The sequence below is a fragment of the Centropristis striata genome, chromosome 15 (genome assembly GCF_030273125.1).
Source record: "Centropristis striata isolate RG_2023a ecotype Rhode Island chromosome 15, C.striata_1.0, whole genome shotgun sequence".
Lineage (NCBI taxonomy): Eukaryota > Metazoa > Chordata > Actinopteri > Perciformes > Serranidae > Centropristis > Centropristis striata.
This window is the reverse complement of record NC_081531.1, coordinates 835,056-859,906: the sequence shown is the minus strand read 5'-3', so window position 1 is coordinate 859,906 and position 24,851 is coordinate 835,056. Positions and strand designations below refer to the sequence as shown.

The window sequence follows — 24,851 nt, the reverse complement described above, 5'->3', positions numbered from 1 at the left end:
GCTTTCCTGCCACTAAGAGTACCCATCTTCTTAGTTCATTCTCCTGGCTTCTACTTCTTTAAACATGTCTGGTATGGACAGCTTGTTGTATTTGCTGGGTGCCCCATTCTTTCTTGCCTTTCTGTAACTTTTCTTAGCCTTGAGCCGTCTCTTTTACGGAGGGTATTTCAAGCGTTTATCTTGTACTCAAGCATCTCTAGGAAAAAAATCCAATAACAACAAAAATATAGCAATGTTGTTGTTTAACTCATCCATTCATCCAAGTGATGCAATATGAAACGAAAAATAAATTACGGTCAGAAATGATTGGCAACAGTTACTAAAGTATGATTTAAGTAACCAAATTTATCCAAGTTTATCCAAGTTTAAATATGTGACACACTTATTTGCATTTTCATCTTTTGGTCAGTATTTTAGTAGTTTTCCACAATGATATAGCAAGTTTCCAGATTATACAATCACATATTTGAAAAAAGGTTATTTTGGATATTCTGTTCAAATATTTTACATTATTAACATACACTCATGCAGTATGAGTTCAGGACATCACTTAGGAAATTCCCCAATTAGATCTAGTTTTTTACACATCTATATTTTTTCAGGAATCTGTAATTGTATCTTTACTTTGAATTTTTGAGTGAAATATGTCTTTTGTAAATTCCAAACAGTATATCTGTTTTTCTACTACACAACACTTTCTTGGATCTTTTCATATTTTCCTCACACTTTATTAAATATTTATAGCTCATACTGGACAATAATACAAGTCTCATCATTTTTTCCATGTTCATCCTGTGGCTTTTGTGAAACTTTCCCTCCTCACTAGTGGCTGCTATGTTACTGCTGATCTGTGAATTAAAGATTAACTTCACACATGTTGCAAAAGAAGAAATATACAATATGCATCAAATCCTCCTTAAAGAGCAACACTGCATATTCTTAATTAAAGGTTTCATAAGATTAACATTCTGTTCATATTTATCTATGAGGCACTAAGATTTGTGCCTTGGCCGGGACAACTGGGTGGGAAAGTGAGCCTCTCCACTGACAGCAAAGATTGTAAACGAGGATCGGTCTGATGGTCTGGTCTCTGATTCCATAGATGAGAGAACTCAGACATCTTGGAAAGATGATAATACACACATAAAGAAATCGTTGTATGTGCACAAATGTTATAATGTCTAAGACTTTATAGATAGCCATAAGCAGTGGGTTGTATATGGTTGAAGACAGACTGAGGCCCAGCTGCACCAGATGTAACAGCAGTGTGTTACGAGCCTTTTGGGTTGAAGCTTTGTCTGTGGAAGCTGACCTGGCTGCTATTATCACACCAATATAGGAGCAAGTCACAACCACACCAGCTGAAACAAACAGAGAATAAGTGAAGGCTTTATCATAAACACCAGACATTGGGCCGAGCAACATTTTCTCTGTGGCACAAGAAAAAATCATCTGCAGGCTCTCTAGGTCTTCAAATGGAAAATCTAAAAGTAAAATAACTGTTGTGAGAACATTTAGTGAACTGATGGTCCAAACCACAAAGATAGCTAAGTCTGTGTTTCTGATGGTGATGATGGTAGAGTGTCTCAGTGGGTAGCACACAGCCACAAATCTCTCCAGAGACATCACCACCAGTGTGAGAGGAGAGATTACATTTGTGAGATAGACAAGCATAGTGAGAACACCACATACAGGATATGTCAACCATATTCTACAAGCAGCAAGTAGGTATAATAACTGACCCAGTGCCATCTGTACAGTGTCTGCAAAAAGGAGGTTAAACAGAAGAACATAACGTGAAGTCTCACGAAACACAGTTTTACTCTTCAAGGTGAATAACATGGTCACATTAATGAAGAGAAACACACAGCATGGTACTGTAGTTACAAAGGAAAACAACACTAATGCAAGTAACCCCTCATACTGCATTCCAACAGTGCTGTTGGTCTGACTCTGATTTGCATATGACATCCGACAGAAGCATTACATAATTCAACAATATTAGCCTGTAAATGTCACTGGAGCATGAAAGCACAGTTAATTTTGTTCAATTTGTGTTCCGATAACATTTAAGAACCATCGTCCCATCCATCTGAAAAGTTGCCAAGTTAGTTCAAAAGCATAATACAAAAACGGTTATCTTGTGCACACAGGCTATCAGTTAGAGGCAGTGTCTGTTTAAATGCAGGCAGCGCTTGTCTGCAGGGTTATGAGCTCAGTCATAACACCCGGTTCATGTGACACCATCACATTCAAGATTGATTAACTTATCAGTTGCTGATGTAATGTAACTCCTCCTCTAACTCTTCCCTGATACTATTGTGTTCTGTAAAACATAATAAAATATAGCCAATCTACCTAAATCAGTCTCATAAAGTTACTAAACTATCAATTTGGAATACTGATTAATAATTATGGATATAATTATGATCAAATTACAATATCTATATTTAGAAGTGGTTGAAGGAATTTGGAATTATTTCTCATAGGAGATGTTGACATTTTGTTCACAGTGTACAACAATAAATAGACAGCATTTGTGTTCAAAAACATATTTATTCTTCATAAACAATCTTAAAGCAAATTAAAGCCCACATCTAAGGAATATAGAAGTCTACATGGTCTAATCTAAGATTAATTACAGTGTAGGTTTACAGAAGATTAGATCTTATCTAAGCCCAGTTACATTACTTACAGTCCAGTTGAGAAGGGGATAAATCCTTTTCGGTGGAGGGCATGGAAGAAGTTTGATTTCAGGCTGAGTTTCAATAATTTGCCGTCTTGCAAATTAAGTTTCTGGCTCGTCCTTGTTTGTTGAGGAAGTCTTTCTGGAATTTGTAATGAACTTTGCGTTCATTAAGGCAAACTTCATGAAAGTTAGAGTTGTAGGAGGCTTTGTGAAGAGGAAGATATCTGCAGAGGGTCTCACCCTGAGATACAGAGGATCTCAGAAGGTACTGAAAGGGAGGGGGGCTGGTGAATCCAGGCTTCTGGGTCCCCTCCTGAAGGAAATGGAGGTGTTGCTGCTCCGGGGAGCAGTGGAGAAAGACACATGTCTGTCGGATGTGGAGAGGACGCTGGTGCTTTTGGCTGCCGCTTCTCCCTCCGAAAAAAGTTTGTCCTGTTTTGACCCTCACCCGAGTGTGTCAGAAACCCTTACCCTGTGCTACTGGAGGCTACCCCCAGCTCGACCACCGCCTGTCCCGGTGTGGCTGACCATCGCTGGGTAGGACAACTAGCCTTCAGCTTTCCGCCATCGCTGCGACCGCTGCCGCTGCCAAAGGTATCCCCCGGACGGGTCTCCACCTGTCCCGGTGCGATTAGCCCTTGCTGGCTAGGACCGCTGCCTTCCTGCATTGAGCCTGGCTCCCAACCAGGTCCCGGCTCGTTTTTCCATCAACGATGCTGCGGCTGGTCCTGCTCTACCTGCTATCTTATCACCACCTGTCACAGTCATCCACCGACTCTTTCAACCCGACCATGGCTCAACGCTACACAACCACGCAACTCCTCCGGCTGAATCATCAAACGCCTCCCGCTACGGAACTTATCACCGCAATAAAACACTTCGGACTTCTAAGACGCCGCCGCTACATCCATAGAGGCTCACGTCGCAAGTTTATTTACAACTCCACTGCAGCAAACAGTATCCCATCTCTCTGGACCGACTACATCTCCCGCACTTCCTCATTCCGTCACCACAACAACTCACCACGTCATCAGGAGGACCACCACATGAATGCTTTCAACCTCTGCCCGGTAGCAACTTCCTCTATGCAAACTTCAAAACAAAAGCCTCTGAAAATAGCCCTGTTCAACACAAGATCCCTCAACAATAAAAGCCTTATCTTAAATGAATTCATCACCGACAAACAACTGGACTTCCTCTGTCTGACTGAAACCTGGCAAAAACCCTTGGAATATTTCACACTCAACCAAACCACCCCTCTTGGATATTCTTATGTGGACATCCCTTGCTCTAAGGGCCGAGGAGGAGGAATTGCAGCCATACACCGCAAAGACCTCAACCCTCGGCCACTCTCCATCACTGCTGCACCATCTTTTGAACATCTGGCATTTAAACTCCCCGGTCCAAAACCCCTTGTGATTGCTATCATCTACCGTCCACCCAAACCCAAGCCAAACTTTCTGTCAGATTTCTCAGAATTCTTCACACAACTGTCTTCAGTCTCCCCATCCATCCTACTCCTACGTGTCTTTAACATCCACATTGACTCCCCTGACTGTAAAAGTACAACAGACTTTCTGGACATTCTCAACTGCTTCAACCTCACCCAACATGTAGATTTCCCCACCCGCCGCCGTGGGCACATTCTGGACCTTGTTTGTTCCACTGGCCTCAATATTGACAACCTCTCACACACTGACCTCACCATCTCTGACCACCTGACCATCATCATGGACATCAACATTCCCAGCCCCAAACCCAAACAAAACCGCATTATAACCTTCTGCAACCTCAAGTCTCTCTGTCCAACCTCCCTCTCTACATGCATATCCAACACCATAGCTGACTCCACCCTCCCTGAAAACCCAACTCCTATAGATCTCGTCAACCTGTACAACCACACTCTGTCCACCTGCCTCAACCAGCTTGCTCCCATAAAAACAAAAAATGTCTCATTCACTCACTCTGCCCCCTGGTACACTCCCGAACTTCACCAATTAAAGAAACAGCGCAGAAAACTGGAACGCCTATACAAGAAAACTGGACTCACTGTACACTACCAAGCCTACAAAGACCATATCCACCTATACAAGTCAGCACTCAACGAAGCCCGCTCCACCTTCTACTCCGACATATTTCACTCTGGCTCCTCCAACCCCCGCACTCTGTTTTCTACTATAAACAAGCTCCTCAAACCTATGGACCACATCTCACACTCTTTCACCCCGGAAAAATGCAATAACTTTCTTTCATTCTTTCACTCAAAAGTTGACAACATACACAGCCAGCTTGCCACCTCCTCCTCCGTCAGCCTCACCCTGTAACTTTCACCTCCTTCACGAACAGACCATAGTCTTTCTTCCTTCTCTCCCATAACCGCATCTGACCTCTCCAATATTTTCTCAAACATTAAACACCCCACCTGCCCCCTGGACCCCATTCCCTCCATCCTCTTCAAAGCTTGCCTCCCTTGTCTCACCCCACTCATAACCAACATCATAAACTCCTCCCTCACCTCTGGTACACCCATCCTCAAGAAGCCCGGCCTGGACCCTGATAACCCCGACAATTTCAGACCCATTTCAAACCTCCCATTTCTTTCGAAAATTCAAAGAACGTTCTGTTGCCGCTCAACTCCAGCACTACCTCCACTCCAACCAACTCTACGAAACATTCCAATCTGGCTTCCGTACCCACCACAGCACCGAAACCGCTTTACTAAAAGTCACCAACGACCTCCTACTCACCTCTGACTCCGGCTCCCTCAATATTCTCCTCCTCCTCGACCTCAGCGCCGCTTTTGACACCATCGACCACTCCATCCTCCTCAGTCGTCTGCTATCATGCTTTGGCATCACTGGCTCAGCATCACTAGCTCAGTAGGTTTAAATCCTTCCTCTCTGACAGATTTCACTACATCTCCATCAATAACTGCAAATCCCATATCATTCCTGTCACACACGGTGTCCCCCAAGGCTCGGTGCTTGGTCCCCTCCTATTCATCCTGTACATGCTACCCCTCTGTCACAATTTCATTGCTACGCAGACGATACCCAACTCTACCTCTCTATAAAAACCATCACTCCTGCCGCTCTGCTTACCATCACAAACTGCCTCACTGACATAAAAACCTGGATGAACAGCAACTTTCTCAAACTCAACTGCAACAAATCTGAAATCATCATCATTGGCCCCAAACCCCACCTCCCCTCTTCCCAGGACTTCTCACTGATCATTGATGGACACACAGTTACCCCCTCCCCCTCTGTCAGAAACCTCGGCGTCACCATGGATCCAACTCTCTCCTTCAAACACACATCAAGAACATCACAGAAACATCCTTCTTCCACCTCCGCAACATCTCACGTCTCCGTCCTATCCTGTCCTCCTCCGCTGCCGAAACACTAATCCATGCTTTCATAACCTCCAGACTGGACTATTGCAACAGCATTCTCTACGGCCTCCCCTCCACCAACCTTCAAAAACTTCAATATGTCCAAAATTCAGCTGCCCGTTTGCTCACCCACTCCCGCTCCAGAGAACACATCACGCCAATCCTTCAGTACCTCCACTGGCTCCCTATCCAGCACAGAATCCACTTCAAGATCCTGCTCATCACCTACAAAGCCCTCAATAACCTTCTCCCCCATGAACAGATCTCCTCCAACGTCACTCCCCCACTCGCAACCTCAGATCTTCTGACGCCAACCTACTGACCCCCATCACCAGGACCAAGCACCGCACCATTGGCGACAGAGCCTTCTCCACTGCTGCCCCAACCCTCTGGAACTCCCTCCCTACTCACATCCGCAATTCAGACTCCACGCCTTCAAACACCAACTCAAAACCCACCTTTTCAAAATACTGTAGCTTACAAGACCTGAACTCTTATCTCTCATCTCTGTTTAGTTCTGTTTTCTTCTGCATTTTGTGTTTGTGTCTGTCAAATTCCTGTTATGTTAAGCGACTTTGAGTACCTTTAAAAGCGCTATAAAAATTGAATGTATTATTATTATTATTATTATTATTATTAGAGATCAGAGGTGTGGATCTGGTCTTTTCAGTGGACCACCTGCAGTGTTAAAGGTCCCTTCACCAATGAGGTGGCCTGTAGGTGCCGTCATAAATGCAAGGTATGCTGGGAGCAAGGGTCTCTCTGTTCCTTGTCAGATGCCCAAAATGGAGGGGAGGTGCAATTTTGGGAGTTGGATGAGAATGCTGTTGCAAATGAATCCACATCAGTTCAAGTCCACAAATGAACCCAAGATTCACGTGTGGCAAGATCCCAACAGTGGCATGGCAGATGCACTGCTCAAGAAAGGAAGGCTCTCCAGCGTGTGATTAATTACTGCACAATTCATCTCTGGAGCAGCCTTCCCATCACTACCGGACATCTACACAACCAGGGTGATAAGGAGTGTGAAATTAAGGACTCTCCATGTTTTTCACTTGCATATGACAATAAGTCTAAAGGTCTGCTCTACACCCCTGCACCAAACTGTAAACTTTTGGTGCTCTTGCCTTCAGTGCCGCAGCCCTCACCCTTTGGAACTCTCTCCTGGCCAAAATCCCCAATGCTGCATCCTTGGACACCTCCAAAAAATTCCTCAAGCACCATGTGTTCTCCAAGGCCTTTGGCCTCAGCTAACCCTCTCAACCCTTTCATCACTGCCCACTTTCTACCTTTCAGTTGTGCTTAATGTAAAGCATCCTTGAGTTTCTTGAAAGGCGCTATATACATTTAAGTCATTATTATTATTATTGTTATAAATGTCCTATGTTTGTTTACGTTGTTGCACTAAAAGCAGTTTAAGTAGTTTCATTCTGGCACCTTAGTGGGCAGCTTGGGGTCCTTCAAACTTATCGCCATTTTGTTCAGGCACTGATATGGGCAGCTATGGGTCCTAAAAGTTATAACCAGAGCTGAGTTTCCACGAACCGGAGCTGAGTTTACCACGGATGGGAGTGGAGTTCACTGCGAACATTTCAGAGAAATTGTGAAACATAATCAGGCAGCCATTTGCGGCGCTGTTCACAGACCCGCCTGTCTCGCTGGGGGTATGAAGCATCGAAGGCGTGGGTTGGGGGGTGGTTCGGGGAGGGATGTATGCATGTCTGTATATGAGGAAGTTTGTGTGTGTAAGCCTGAGACCCACCATTGTCAAGCACCAAACAGTTCTAAGGAGATGACCTTCCTTCCTGGGCTCCAGGGCAAAGGCAGACAGTTCAACAGGTGGTTGTGGGGGTTAAGAGGGGCAGAGGATGGGATGGTAGTGTCTCACTACATTCTTCAACAGGGAAGATTAGCAACGGCCTTCGAGCCAAGGCTGTTGTTTTGGAGAAGCCAGATAAGATTGGAATTTGGACTGTGGGTGGAAGTGGCAGCGATTTCTGCTACTAATCCTTTCGATGGTAAAAATGTCCCTGCTGGTCTCCAGTTCGATCCAGCCTCTCCAGGGCTGTCACTCTTTCCAGAATGGTATCACGGTGCGGTTATGTTGTTTAGTTGCCTGTTTATGTGACAGAAAGTACTATATAGTACTATACTCCTTCATATTACACAGCTAATGCTAAATAGCAAGATGAGTGCTCTAATTATGAGATTTTTTCCTAATTTTGTGTCTCCTGTTTATTATTATTCACAGAAATACCATACACTGTCAACCCATAATGTTCAGATGCTACTCCTCATTCATTATTCCTCAAAAGGAGTTGAATTGTGTGTCTGTATTTACTCTCTGACTGGAGAATCTGAGTGGCTGAGGTGTCCCAGCACTTTTTCAAATAACAACACTGAAGTCAATCTTCAATAATAATAATAATAATAATAATAATAATAACAATAAACATTATTATTATTATTATTATTACTATTAATGGGGAATTGGGCCTCCAATATGCTGCTCCACATCTGTGGAACACCCTTTTCCCACCACCTGAGGGCACTCTTGAATCTTTAAAAAAAGCTTACCCCTCATTACCCCCTGACAGAATGGAGCACTTTGAGATTTGTTTCAAATGTAAAGTTCATTATGAATAAAATGTATTATCACTCTAGTAGCCTTGGACCATCTCTGTTATGTGATGGTGTTTTCTCCCATATGGTCTTGGTGGACTTGACCTGATGTTGCTTTCCTGCCACTAAGAGTACCCATCTTCTTAGTTCATTCTCCTGGCTTCTACTTCTTTAAACATGTCTGGTATGGACAGCTTGTTGTATTTGCTGGGTGCCCCATTCTTTCTTGCCTTTCTGTAACTTTTCTTAGCCTTGAGCCGTCTCTTTTACGGAGGGTATTTCAAGCTTTTATCTTGTACTCAAGCATCTCTAGGAAAAAAATCCAATAACAACAAAAATATAGCAATGTTGTTGTTTAACTCATCCATTCATCCAAGTGATGCAATATGAAATGAAAAATATATTACGGTCAGAAATGATTGGCAACAGTTACTAAAGTATGATTTAAGTAACCAGATTTATCCAAGTTTACAACTTTAAAAATGTGACACCCTTATTTGGATTTTCATCTTTTGGTCAGTATTTTAGTAGTTTTCCACAATGATATAGCAAGTTTGCAGATTATACAATCACATATTTGAAAAAAGGTTATTTTGGATATTCTGTTCAAATAGTTTACATTATTAACATACACTCATGCAGTATGAGTTCAGGACATCGCTGAGGAAATTCCCCAATTAGATCTAGTTTTTTACACATCTATATTTTTTCAGGAATCTGTAATTGTATCTTTACTTTGAATTTTTGAGTGAAATATGTCTTTTGTTAATTCCAAACAGTATATCTGTTTTTCTACTACACAACACTTTCTTGGATCTTTTCATATTTTCCTCACACTTTATTAAATATTTAAAGCTCATACTGGACAATAATACAAGTCTCATCATTTTATCCATGTTCATCCTGTGGCTTTTGTGAAACTTTCCCTCCTCACTAGTGGCTGTTTTGTTACTGCTGATCTGTGAATTAAAGATTAACTTCACACATGTTGCAAAAGAAGAAATATACAATATGGATCAAATCCTCCTTAAAGAGCAACACTGCATATTCTTAATTAAAGGTTTCATAAGATTAACATTTTGTTCATATTTATCTATGAAGCACTAGGATTTGTGCCTTGGCTGGGACAACTGGGTGGGAAAGTGAGCCTCTCCACTGACAGCAAAGATTGTAAACAAGGATCGGTCTGATGGTCTGGTCTCTGATTCCATAGATGAGAGAACTCAGACATCTTGGAAAGATGATAATACACACATAAAGAAATCTTTGTATGTGCACAAATGTTATCATGTCTAAGACTTTATAGATAGCCATAACCAGTGGGTTGTGTATGGTTGAAGACAGACTGAGGCCCAGCTGCACCAGATGTAACAGCAGTGTGTTACGAGCCTTTTGGGTTGAAGCTTTGTCTGTGGAAGCTGACCTGGCTGCTATTATCACACCAATATAGGAGCAAGTCACAACCACACCAGCTGAAACAAACAGAGAATAAGTGAAGGCTTTATCATAAACACCAGATATTGGGCCGAGCAACATTTTCTCTGTGGCACAAGAAAAAATCATCTGCAGGCTCTCTAGGTCTCCAAATGGAAAATCTAAAAGTAAAATAACTGTTGTGAGAACATTTAATGAACTGATTGTCCAAACCACAAAGATAGCTAATTCTGTGTTTCTGATGGTGATGACGGTAGAGTGCCTCAGTGGGTAGCACACAGCCACAAATCTCTCGAGAGACATCACCACCAGTGTGAGAGGAGAGATTACATTTGTGAGATTGGCAAGCATAGTGAGAACACCACATACAGGATATGTCAACCATATTCTACAAGCAGCCAGTAGGTATAATAACTGACTCAGAGCCATCTGTACAGTGTCTGCAAAAAGGAGGTTAAACAGAAGAACATAACGTGAAGTCTCAAGAAACACAGTTTTACTTCTCAAGGTGAATAACATGGTCACATTAATGAAGAGAAACACACAGCATGCCACTGTAGACAAAATGGAAAACAACACTAATGCAAGGAACCCCTGATACTGCAGTCCAACAGTGCTGTTGGTCTGACTCTGATTTGCATATGACATCTTACAGAAGCATTTAATGCATCAAAAATATTCACCTGTTAATGTCATTTGAGCATGAAAGCACAGTTAATTTTCCTTCAATTTCTGTTCCTATAACAGTCTAGATCAGTCCTTCCATCCATCTGAAAATATGCCAAGTTAGTTCAAAAGCATAATACAAAAACAGTTATTTTGTGCACACAGGTGATCGGTTAGAGACAGTGTCTGTTTAAATGCAGGCAGCGATTTTCTGCAGGGTTATGAGCTCAGTCATAACACCCGGTTCATGTGACACCATCACATTTAAGCATGAGTAACATATCAGTCTTTGATGATGTAATGTAACTCCTCCTCTAACTTTTCCCTGCTACACGTCATCGTGTCTTCAATGATTGTTTTTTTTGTTTTTTTTAACGCTTGTTTCACTAGGTTACTCACATTGGTATCACTGACTGATCAGTCATTTCTAAGTGAGACCTGGCCTGGTTCACTCTGGACACTGGGAATGCACAACCAAACCACTTCTTGCAATTTCAGACTATAACTGCAGTCCGATCTCTGTGATATCAAATGATGAACATGAAAACAAACTTGTGCTGCTATCTTCCCCACTTGAAGTCATAGTATTCACTTTAGTGATCGGCTGGTGAAGCCATGCTATCAAGGTCCCTCTGACTCTGTCAAATGAGACATTGCACCACCGTTTTATAGCATCATATAACATTACAACCAATTACAACCAATCTGATCAGAAAAATTAACACTTTACCAACCATGAACATAAAAAAACTACTTTACATGTTGGAAACCCTCGCTAGTAAGAATTTATTTGACATGAACCCAAATCACTTATTTTGTCCCATCTGCTAAAATAGACTGCAGGCAGCTGTCTGCAGGGGGTGCTGAACATGTTTTGGCTTTGACATGGTATCATCTACCCCTTTTTGACCAATGCAGTTAGAGGGTGTAGGATAAATCCATAGATGAATCCACATTGAAATGTTACCTAAGTACACAGGTGAAATATCAAATTCATGGGAAAGGAAAACCTCTTGGACGAAAGTCAGCATAGCGCATCCTGAGCGGATGCTCTGGTTGATACGATAACATTAGAATAAGAACATAATCTCCCAAGTGTACTCACATATCAAATGATTGTCATAACAGGAAAGTACAGGACATTAAAACCTTAGTTACAAAGAAACAATGACGCACGAACTGAAGTGAAATTAGCTGGTCAGAGGCGTTGTCTGCCAGAGTTGTTCTGAATGTTGGTCGTGTTGTACCATATGTTTTTACTATCTGCCAATTAAATCCCGCACAAGGCTGTGATTCGAATCTATCTGTTCGTCAAGTGTTTTCTTTAAAGATTTTCTACAACAAGGGCCGATTCAGAGCCTAATCTGGAACCAGCTCTTTGTGTTTGGACAGCCAAAGAAACGGCTCCCTGCAGGGAAACTGGTTCCAGGGCAGCACCAACTCTTTCCTGGTCTGAAACTACAATGCAATTAAGTCATGGTCATGAGACCAACTAAAACATGTATCATTCATTTATTTGATTCCTTTAACTGCAATGTGATACATACAGTATAGCAAAAGCAGGCTAGTGTTTGCGGATTAGCATTAGCTTACACAAAGGCTAACATCAGCATTTTACTTTCAGTGTTAATGAGGATGAATTCACCGTCCATAGCATTCACGACAAGCAGCACAAATGTGTTGTACCAGTCGTGTTTGGATGTCAAAGTAGGCTCGAATAGCCAGGAGCAACATTTGTAGAGAAATGATGTAGTCCAACATTGTTGTTATTATGTTTGTGGAAAGTGGAGACATATATAGTGACATAATTACGTGTTTCTTGCCTGCTTTTCAGTCGAAACAGGAAGTAGTGCATATCTTGATGAAAGTTACGCCTATCAACAGCAAACTTGGTGAGCAACCAGTCAAAAAGCCTCACCAACAAAGACCAAGTACTGCAAATGAAGCAGGACCTCACCAACGGTCTGGAAAACAAATCAGCAAGACCCTACTGCCAGGAAAGCTCAAGCTCTGGTGCCTGCAATTCGGGCTTCTCCCTCTTGGAGACTTACTTGCATTGGTAATGTGGCCACTTACTATCTATGAGGTCCCAATAGCAACAGTGGAGAAGTTGGAGCGAACCATGACTTCATATATGAAGAAATGGCTAGGAGTACCATGCTGTCTGACTAACACCAGTCTATACGGGCAAGGGATCCTTGAACTGCCCACCACGAGTCTCACCGAAGAGTACAAGTGCTCTAAAGTAAGACTCCTGATGGCGTTGAAGGACTCCAAAGGCCAATCCATCCGCAGTGCTGCACCACCCGTCTTAACTGGCTAGAAATGGACACCATCTGATGTAGTGCAGCATGCCATGTCAGCCCTGAAGCACAAGGACATCATTGTGGGACATGTCCAGCTGGGAAGAGAAGACTTTGGCCTTGCGGCAAGAAAACCAACTTGGCGTAAGGCCTCAACTTCAGAGAGGAGGAAAATGGTAGTAGAGGAGGTGCGCCATCAGGAGGAGGCTGAAAGAAGCACAAAGGCTGTCTCTCTTGCCAAACAGGGACAATGGATGAAGTGGGAATGCCTGGAAGGAGAATGCTCAGCTGGACACAGCTCTGGGAAATGGAGGCAATTAACATCAGCTTCATCATCAGAGCTACATATGATGTGCTCCCGTCTCCAAAAAACCTGCAAGTGTGGTATGGCGAGGACCCAACCTGTGCCCTCTGCCCAACTCCAGCTACTCTCAAACACATCCTGACCGCTTGCAATACCAGCCTCATGCAAGGCTGCTACAGCTGGAGACACAACCAGGTCCTTCAGTGTCTGGTAGCAGCTATTGAGAGCAAGAGTAATTCCAATAACACCTTGCCCCTGAGAGCAACCAACTCCATCACAGCACCAATATTCATCCGAGAGGCACAGAGACAGCCCAACCATCCCCCTACCAAGCCAGAAACTGGACAGCTAGCCATGGCCCGGGATTGGAAGATGCTAGTTGATATTGGCCAACAACTAATCTTTCCACCTGAGATAGCAGCTACCACTCTTAGGCCAGACTTGGTACTCTGGTCACCCTCGCTGAGGTCAGTCAACATCATTGAACTCACAGTCCCGTTGGAGAGTTTCACCGAAGAGGCCTATGAGCAAACAGAACTAGCAGCAGATGCCCAACAATGAGGATGGAATGCCAAGGTCTAACCAGTTGAAGTGGGATGCAGAGGTTTTGTGGCCTTTTCTACCCTCAGACTGCTGAAGGACCTTGGTATCCATGGACAGGCTCTTCGACAGACAATTAGATCAGTCTCTGAGGCCGCCGAAAGAAGCAGCCAGTGGATATGGCTCAAGCGGAAGGGCCCATGCTGGGCTCAAAGAGCAGGTCTATTTTCTTTTTCAACTCCTTCAAGGCACAAAGTCTGATCCTGCCGAAATCTAGCACATAGAATCTATGGTACCCCATGACTAAAACATTTGAAAATAATTTTGATAACCAGAAAAATACCCAAGTTATAGAGGAAAGACTTTCTGTAGGTGTCAGTGAAAACGCGAAGTCCTGCATATCTTGGCAACAATTATTCCGGTCAACACGAAACTTGGCTCAGTATTAGGGTTAGAATGGTTCTTTTGGCCTTGACATGGTTAGTCTTTTATCTGTATGTTGTATGGATGAGTTTTCTCAATTAGATGAATAAAAACAACTCAGATATGATGCCCAAAGTTATTAAGAGATAATGAGGCAGACTTGTCCTTTATCATTTAACTTTTTTAGTGCAGGTAATAGTTTATCTAGAAACTTTCAAAGACCGTCTATCAAAAACTGTGTTCAAGGTATACAAGTTTGAATATGCAACACTCATATTTAAATTTCAATCTTTTGGTAGATTTTTTTTTTTTTTTTCCACAATGTCATTGCAAATTTGCAGAATATACAATCACATCTGAGATTAAGCGTCAGTGTAGGTATTCTGTTTAAGATAAGATAAGATGGGATAGAAATGTATGAATCCAAAAGGGAATTCTTGTTCCAGAATGCTCCAAGTTACAAGAACAAACACAATACAGGATGATATAAGAAAAACAGTTAGCAAAACAGGTAACAATAACAATATATAATATAAATATGACAATGACTAAAAAATATAAATGTAACAATATAAAATTAAAAAATAAAGTGTCAGAGGAGTAAAGTGGGTAGAGTGCAGATGACATGGCATGCATCACATTTAACATACCTATTTGTGTTTTGTGTCAAATTTTCATTTCTTCTCCTTACATATTATCAGGCATTTAAAGCCCATACATCTTGAACAATACAGGTCTCATCATTTTATCACATTAATCCTGTGGCTTTGGTGACACTTTCCCTCCTCACTAGTGGTTGCTATGTTACTGCTGATCTGTGAATAAAAGATGTACTTCACCCATGATGCAAAACAACAAACAGATAGAATGCATCAAATCCTACTTAAAGAGCAACACTGCATATTCTTAATTTACATTTCTAATGAAATTAACATTTTTTTCATATTTATCTATGAAGTTCTAAGATTTTTAGCCTTGGCTGGGACAACTGGGTGGGAAAGTGAGCCTCTCAACTGACAGCAAAGATTGTAAACAAGGATCGGTCTGATGGTCTGGTCTCTGATTCCATAGATGAGAGAACTCAGACATCTTGGAAAGATGATAATACACACATAAAGAAATCTTTGTATTTGCAGAAATGCCATCCTGTCTAAGACTTTATAGATAGCCATAAGCAGTGGGTTATGTATTGTTGAAGACAGACTGAGGCCCAGCTGCACCAGATGTAACAGCAGTGTGTTACGAGCCTTTTGGGTTGAAGCTTTGTCTGTGGAAGCTGACCTGGCTGCTATTATCACACCAATATAGGAAGAAGTGACTACCACACCAGCTGAAACAAACAGAAAATAAGTGAAGGCTTCATCATAAACACCAGAAATTGGGCCAAAGAACATATTCTCTCTGGCACAAAAATCTTTCATCTGCAGGCTCTCTATGTCTTCAAATGGAAAATCTAAAAATAAAATAACTGTTGTGAGAACGTTTAGTGAACTGATGGTCCAAACCACAAATATTGATAATTCTGTGTTTCTGATGGTGATGATGGTAGAGTGCCTCAGTGGGTAGCACACAGCCACAAATCTCTCCAGAGACATCACCACCAGTGTGAGAGGAGAGATTACATTACTGAGATCAAGAAGCATAATGATAACACCACATACAGGATATGTCAACCATATTCTACAAGCAGCCAGTAGGTATAATAACTGACTCAGAGCCATCTGTACAGTGTCTGCAAAAAGGAGGTTAAACAGAAGAACATAACGTGAAGTCTCAAGAAACACAGTTTTACTCTTCAAGGTGAATAACATGGTCACATTAATGAAGAGAAACACACAGCATGACACTGTAGACAAAACTGAAAACAATACTTGTGCAAAGTACCCCTGATACTGCAGTCCAACCGTGCTGTTGATCTGAGACTGATTTGCATGTGACATCTGACAGAAGCATTACATAAATAAACAATATTTGCCGCAGTTAATTTTGTTCAATATCGTTCCTATAACAGTTAAGATCCAGGGTGTCTGGTTAATTCAAAAGCAAAATAACAAAAGTTATCACAGGTGGTTAGAGGCAGTGTCTGTTTAAATGCAAGCAGCGCTTGTCTGCAGGGTTATGAGCTCAGTCATAACACCCGGTTCATGTGACACCACCACATTTAAACATGAGTAACATTGGTGATGTAATGTAACTCCTCCTCTACCATTAGTGTTTTAATTCCATGGTAGTTACAGTACTGATCGTCTGCTGAAGATGTGGTTCAAGGTCTCTCCAAAAAACCAACTTGACCAATCAGAGGTCAACAACAGCTGTCCAATATGATGTTACACTCCCGTGTTTTGGGATCATAAAACTCACTTTAAAAAATAAAGAAATATGAACACTTGAAGAACCATCAGCGTAGTTTAAAAAAACTCTACTTAAAATGTCTGAAATCTTGCTGGTGAGATTTTTTTTGAACATGAACCTAAATTTCTTAGTTTGGTCCATATCCCATCTACTAACAGACTGCAGTCAGCAACTAGGAGGTGCTGAAGATGTTGTGGCTTCATCTTTAGGAAGCAATCATCTTGTCACTTAATATACAGTCTGTAGCCCCTTTCGTAGGGGGTTCCTGAAAAACTCCCCCTATATTGCTGTAAAGATCTGTGTGGGCTTATCGTTTCAGGGCGTTCATAGTAAACCTGTAAAGGTGGGATATCCGTGTCCACAGCGGCGGTTGATTTCAAAACAATGATGGCAGAATAACTGAACGTCCTGCTGTTTTTTGCCGAACAGATCTGCATTTTAGGCAAAGATGTTCTGCATCTTGATTTGCATGTTTCGGTTACTGTCGGAGTCGAGTGAGGGACTGTTGTTTGTCACAAAAACAATATGTGGTTAGACGTCACACAATACATTTTACACCTTGCTGGGATGGACGATACATATTGGTACAGCTTCCAACCGTCCCACCAATTTTACGCCTCTATGACTACATCTGAAGGCATCACAGAGTGCTTTCATAGTTGTAGAGATTTTAGGATGCCTCTTTACCAATAAATGATTTTCACAACGGGTTGTCAATTTTGCAGGGATTTTATCAGTTATAGTTTACAGTTATAGGATGCCTTACACAGGGCACCAAATATGTTGGGATTTTAGGATGCCTCATTACCAATAAATGATACCTTGCACCGTGGACACTAATAATGTAGATATTTTATCTCTTGCAGTTATAGGATGCCAGACACGGGCACTATTAATGTAGGGAATTTATCTCTAACAGTTATAGGATGCCTCATGGGGCTTACCATAAATACTATCCCTCTCACAAGGGTATCAAATATGTGAGGATGAACCTGAGCAACGCTTGTGTGGGTCTCAGGATTAAAAAAATGTCGTTAGATGGTTACCAGAATTATTAATAATCATACATAAATATTAATTATAATGAATTATATGACTTGATATACTCTAAGTCATCTCAATAGTGGCACCACTCTGTTGAACAGAGGAGACGATAGACAATTCACCTAACTCAGTCACATAAAGTTACCAAACTATCAATTTGGAACACCGAATGATAATTAACTTAATCATTATAATCAAATTACCATATTCATATTCAGTAGTGGTTAAAGGAATTTGGAATTCTTTTCATACAAGAGGTTGGCATATTGTTTGTAGTGTTCAACATTAAATGGACAGCATGTATAATCCAAAAAGGTATTTATTCTAAATAAAGTAAGGCAAACAAAAGCACACAATCTATGGAGTTTAGAGATTATACAGTCTAATTTTAAGATTGTTTACAGTGTAATGGTGATAAACAGAAAATGTGTGTGTGTGTGTGTGTGTGTGTGTGTGTGTATGTGTGTATGTGTGTGAAGCTGCATGTCTTCAGTACAAAGGGTCGTAAAACAAGACAGTGTTGGTGTGAAGGGTTGGCCCGTCCTGTCTTAAAGGATAATGGACCATGTGTTGTAGTGTGAGCTTCTACAGTGCTGCATGTCTGTTGAAAGCCAATTTAAAGTACATTGTATGTGAATTGTGTGAAGAAATCAAATTAGTTAGTAGAGTTAGTTCAGCTGTACGACTAAATGTCTCTGTAAAACTAGATTAGTAATACTTAAAAACGCACATTACCAAATTATTGATTACAAGTCAGTACTTTGTGCTTGAGTCCTTGATGATTATCTTATCTAAGCCCAGTACATACCAGTTCAAAAATGAAAAGGATTTTGAAGAAGGTGTTGGGAGGAAGTTTGGTTGAAGGCAGTCTTCCAATAATTTGCCGTCGTGCAAATTAAGTTTTGCTCGTTCTGGTTTGTTGAGGAAGTGTTTTCTTGTGGTTGCAATAAATGTAGACTTGCACACTCGCACGCACAAACGTACACACACACACACACACACACAAACATATTCACACCTGTAAATAGTGTTAACACAAATTATCAAAGCAGGCATTTGAATATTAAAACACTCCAGAAACCGACTGGTTGTGATCGACTTTAGTTAACACAAAACGTTAAGCCTGGATTTCAGGAGGAACTGTGCAAAGCATGATAACGTTTACTAACAGGCAATATTTAGAGTAGCTAATACTGCTGGATGTGTTCAGTTATCCTAAACATTAGTCGGTATATGGAAACTGAAATGGAAATTAAGCCTGTCCGTTGTAACACATATAATTTACTGACATTTCTATTTGGACCACTGATGCTCAACATGAGAAGACAGAACTGGACTCAAAAAAACATCAACAACTTATCAATATCTTATGTTACATATTGATGTTTTTATGAATGTCTAATTTGACTTAACTCTGTTGCTTCTGTAGTGTTTATAAGTTTTTGCATTAAATCACATTATTATTTATCATTTATCAGCTTCCTGATTGTATTCTCCCATTTTTAAATTAGACATCTATCCCCTGGAAAAAGAGTGTTGAGCATAAATGCTAAATGTTTTATTCGTGTTGTCATATTATATCATATATTATAAATCTAATACTTTCACTCAGTAATGAAGACAATGTTAGCTCAAATGTAAATATAATTTATTGAAATGCAAAAAAAAAAACTTATGAAGAATGCCTAAATAGTGTTGAGAATACTAGTGTGTGACATATGTAGGATAAAATGGAAGATGGGATCAACACCTCAAAAATACAGAACATTCTTCAAATGTATTTATTTGTTGTCCTTTGAAGACAGATAATGTGATCATAAAGTCAGTTGTCTAAAGTCAGGTTACCAAGACTGGAAGTTAAATTTATTGACAAATGTACTGAAAGAAAGAAATATAAATTGTCTTTCATTTAATAGCGCTGTGGGGATTATCATTTTACATGTTAACACACGCACTGACATATCTGCACTGAGAAACAACCCGCAGATTTTCAAATGTAATACGTTTGTTACAATTGTATCTATGTGTAGAAGTTATTAATAGGCAAAAATGTTTTAATTATAAACCAGTATCAATCCAGCTCAGCTCATAATAAAGTTTAATCAAGGGTCATCCAAATAAACAAATTCTAGCTAAAGTAAAATTAAATTAAAATTCAGGTTAACATGTTTGCCTCATGTAAGTATCCGTAAATGTTCTGCTGATTCAAGGTAACACTGGTGACATTACTGCAAGTCTCGATAAAATCAGTGTTTCAAATTACCCTAATTATGTATCTAAAACAAGTTGAAGTTGCTGTGGTAAATTTTTAGAATAATTTACCGTGAGTTAAGCAGTGTAAGCTGGGACACCAACAGACAGGAACATCACGGCAGTGTTAGTCAGCGAGCCGGCCGGCTGCTGTCTGTCCCGGTGTAGCATGTAGCCTAGCTTGTTAGCTCCGGTAGCCTCCGCTAGCTTGGTAGCTTCAAGCTAAGTGGGCATGTTTCGGCCGCCTCAGCTGCAGCTCTCTGCCATTTTTGGATTATCCGGGGGAGTTGGGCACAGTCAGCTTTGCCAAAATGGCAACTGTGGGAACGCCCACAAAGCTTAATTTGTGCCCTTCAAAACCCCATGGGTGACGTCACGGAGACTACGTACATATTTTATACCGTCTATGACATGAACCTACATATTTTAGTTTGGGTGTCTATTGACAGACTTCAGGCAGCCACTAGGGGGTGCTGAAGGTGTTTTTGCTTCCGCTTTTGGAAGCTAACATCTTGTCACTTAATACACAGTCTCAAAAGTCTGCAAAGATGTTCTCTATTTTGATTTACATGTTTCAGTTACTGTCAGACTCAAGTGAGGGACAGTTATTTGTCACACAAATAATATGTGGTTAGACGTCACATGGGACGTCACATTTTACACCTTTCCGGGATGGACAATTTGCAGTGATCCCGCTTCCAACAGTACCACCAATTTTACACCTCTATAACGACCTCTGAAGGCGTTACAGAGCAGGGATCACTTGATCCCCCCATCCCACTTTCATAGTTGTAGGGATTTTAGGATGCCTCTTTAGGAACAAACTACACTTTGCAATGGTTCATCTACATTGCAGGGATTTCATCTCTAACTATAGGATGCCTCACATGGGGCACCAAATATATAAGGATTTTGTCTCTAATAGTTATATTATGCCTCATGCTTGAGCACCATTAATATAAAAAGGGCATAACCATTAATGCTATCAGTTCCTGGTCCCATAATGGAACTGATGAAGATATTAGGGCCATGACAACCTGACCTGATTGAAAGGATCAAATCTTTTCGGCAATGAGTAAAGCTAACCTTGGTATTCAAGAGAACACTTATGATGAATTACAGACTTGATTCACCAACTTGTAAATAACGGCCAACATGATGTCTGATGTGTTTTGAACAGGTTGTATGGCAGCCAAGGTTATCCTAATGATCTCAATATAGATTTTTTTGGTCCACTGAGGTCAAAAATATAGTGCCTTCCCCAATTTTAACCTCTATAGAAAAAGCCTGATGGATGAACTGTCCATGACAATTAATTCATTAAATGCCTTTAAAGCCCAGATGCATCGTAAGGCAACATTCGTGCCCTGATGACACGTATAAAAGTTCCTGAAATATGATTGAATGAACCAGAATCATCCTTTAACATTGTACTATTTTAGTTATAGTTATATACATTGTTTTTATAGAAGTTTTGAAAAACTGTGTCCAAGGTATACATGTTTAAATATGCAACACTCATATTTACATTTTAAGCTTTTGATTGGTATTGTAGTTATTTTACAAAACGTCATTGCAAAATATACAATCACATGAGAATAATCGTTAGTCTGGGTATTCTGTTTAAATATTCTCCGTTCTTAACATTTACACTGAAACTGAATAAGCTCCTGACATCGCCGAGAACATGTATTGTATTGTATCTCTACTTTAAAGCTTTTAGTGGATTATGCCATTTGTAAATTACAAAAACTGCACTTGTTATTGTATCAAATTAATATTTCTTCTCCTCACACATTATTCAGATATTTAAAGCTCATACATCTTGAACAATAATAGAGGTCTCATAACTTTATTCATGTTCATCCTGTGGCTTTGGTGACACTTTCCCTCCTCACTAGTTGCTGCTATGTTACTGCTGGGTTGTGAATAAAATATTTGCTTCACCGATGTTGCAAACAACAAACAGTATGCATCAAATCCGGCTTAAAGAGCAGTACTGCATAGTCTTAATTTAAGTTTTTATTAAATTACCATATTTTGTTGAAAATATTATTTATCTATGAAGTAATAAGTATTCAGATCTTTGCCTTGGCCGGGACAACTGGGTGGGAAAGTGAGCCTCTCCACTGACAGCAAAGATTGTAAACGAGGATCGGTCTGATGGTCTGGTCTCTGATTCCATAGATGAGAGAACTCAGACATCTTGGTAAAATGATAATAAACACATAAATAAATACTTGTATTTGCAGAAATGCTATCCTGTCTAAGACTGTATAGATTGCCATAACCAGTGGTTTGTATATGGTTGAAGACAGACTGAGGCCCAGCTGCACCAGATGTAACAGCAGTGTGTTACGAGCCTTTTGGGTTGAAGCTTTGTTTGTGGAAGCTGACCTGGCTGCTATTATCACACCAATATAGGAAGAAGTGACTACCACACCAGCTGAAACAAACAGAAAATAAGTGAAGGCTTCATCATAAACACCAGACATTGGGCCAAGCAACATAGTTTCTGTGGCACAAAACTCTTTCATCTGCAGGCTCTCTAGGTCTTCAAATGGAAAATCTAAAAGTAAAATAACTGTTGTGAGAACATTTAGTGAACTGATGGTCCAAACCACAAAGATAGCTAATTCTGTGTTTCTGATGGTGATGATGGTAGAGTGCCTCAGTGGGTAGCACACAGCCACAAATCTCTCCAGAGACATCACCACCAGTGTGAGAGGAGAGATTACAATTGTGAGATAGGCAAGCATAAAGAAAACACCACATACAGGATATGTCAACCATATTCTACAAGCAGACAGTATGTAAAATAACTGACTCAGAGCCATCTGTACAGTGTCTGCAAAAAGGAGGTTAAACAGAAGAACATGACGTGAAGTCTCAAGAAACACAGTTTTACTCCTCAAGGTGAATAACATGGTCCCATTAATGAAGAGAAACACACAGCATGGTACTGTAGTTACAATGGAAAACAACACTAATGCAAGTAACCCCTGATACTGCATTCCAACAGTGCTGTTGGTCTGAATCTGATTTGCATATGACATCTGACAGAAGCATATTCACCTGTTAATGTCATTGGAGCATGAAAGCACAGTTAATTTTGTTAAATCTCTGTTCCTATAACAGTTAAGATCCATCATTGTCCCATCCATCCATCTGAAGGGTGTCTGTTAAATTCAGAGACAAAATACAAAAAGTTATCACAGGTGATCGGTTAGAGGCAGTCTCTGTTAAAATGCAGGCAGCACTTATCTGCAGGGTTATGAGCTCAGTCATAACACCCGGTTCATGTGACAACATCACATTTAAACATGAGTAACATTGGTGATGTAATGTAACTCCTCCTCTACCATTATTGTTTGAATTCTGTAGTAGTTGCAGTAGTGGTCGGCTGGTGAAGCCGTGGTATCGAGGTCCCTCCAAAACAACCACTTGACCAATCCAAAGTCAACAACAGCTGTCCAACATGATGTTATACCACTGTGTTATAGCATCATAAAACTCTTGAAGAACCATCAGTACAATTAAAAAAAAAACACTGAAATCCTTGCCAGTAAGAATTCATTCAACATTTACCTATTTTTTTTTAGTTTGATCCATATCCCATATACTAACAGACTGCAGGCAGCCACTAGGAGGTGCTGAAGAGGCTTTGGCTTCAGCTTTAGGAAGCACTCATCTTGTGACTTTATATGAAGTCCGTAGGCCCTTTCATAGTGCGTTCCTGCAGAAGTCCCGCTATATTGCTGTAAAGATCAGTGTGGGCTTTTTGCCTTAGGGCATTCATAGTGCAGTCCGGCTTTGCAGAATGAAGTGGGAGGAGAAATTGTGATGTGTAACAGAGCAGGAGCACTGAGTGTACAATTAGCGTCAGGTAGCGGCGGGTCATATCGAAAAAATAATGGGAAAAGATCTGAACGTTGTGCTGTTTCTCGCTGATGAGATACTGCATACGTAAGCAAAGATGTTCTGCATTTTGATTAATATGTTACTGTCGGACACAAGTGAGGGACGGGTGTTTGCCACACAAAGAATACGCGGTAAGACGTCATACATTTTCCACCTTGCTGGGATGGCCAATTCATATTGGTCCCACTTCCGACAATCCCACTAATTTTATGCCGCTATGACTACCTCTGAAGGCGTTACAGAGCCGGGATCACTTGATCCCCCCATCAAAATTCACATGTTGCTAGATCCCAACACAGACATACACCTTTGAAGAGGATTTCAGAGCTGACAGATGATTCTTTGTTCTGACCTCAACACGTGTTGAAGGCAGAGCAACTTTCCCTCCCATCACCATCTTAGGCTTCATCTTTAGGAAGCAATCATCTTGTCACTAAGTCTGTAGGCCTTTTCATACTAAATTCCCTCAAAAGCCTTGCTATATGGCTTTAAAGATCTGTGTGGTCTTTTCGTCTGAGGGCATTAATAGTGAACCCGTGAAGGCTTGATATTCGTGTCTATTCATAGTGTAGTCCGGCGTTGCGGAAAGAGTTGGGAGGACACGATAGTGATATAACAGTGCAGCAGCACTACGTGTACAATAAGCAACAGGCAGCGGCGGGTGATTTCAAAATAATGATTGTGGAAGAAGTGAACGTCTTGCTGTTTCTCGCCGAATAGATACTGCATACTTAGAAAAGATTTTCTGCATTTTGATTTACATGTTTCGGTTACTGTTGGACTCGAGTGAGGGACTGTTGTTTGTCACAAAAACAATATGTGGTTAGACGTCACTCCATCAGTCACATTTCACACCTTGCCGGGATAGACGATTCATATTGGTCCCGCTTCCAACAGTCCCACCAATTT

The 24,851-nt window shown here is 40.9% G+C and overlaps 4 pseudogenes; all 4 read right to left on the bottom strand.

Moving 5' to 3' along the window:
* Positions 1–1,112: 1,112 nt before the first annotated feature.
* LOC131987028 (odorant receptor 131-2-like) lies at positions 1,113–1,971 on the bottom strand (annotated as a pseudogene).
* Positions 1,972–9,928: 7,957 nt separating this feature from the next.
* On the bottom strand, positions 9,929–10,787 carry LOC131987037 (odorant receptor 131-2-like; annotated as a pseudogene).
* A 4,669-nt stretch (positions 10,788–15,456) lies between these two features.
* LOC131987048 (odorant receptor 131-2-like) lies at positions 15,457–16,315 on the bottom strand (annotated as a pseudogene).
* Positions 16,316–22,218: 5,903 nt separating this feature from the next.
* LOC131987036 (odorant receptor 131-2-like) lies at positions 22,219–23,077 on the bottom strand (annotated as a pseudogene).
* Between the last annotated feature and the right edge of the window lie 1,774 nt (positions 23,078–24,851).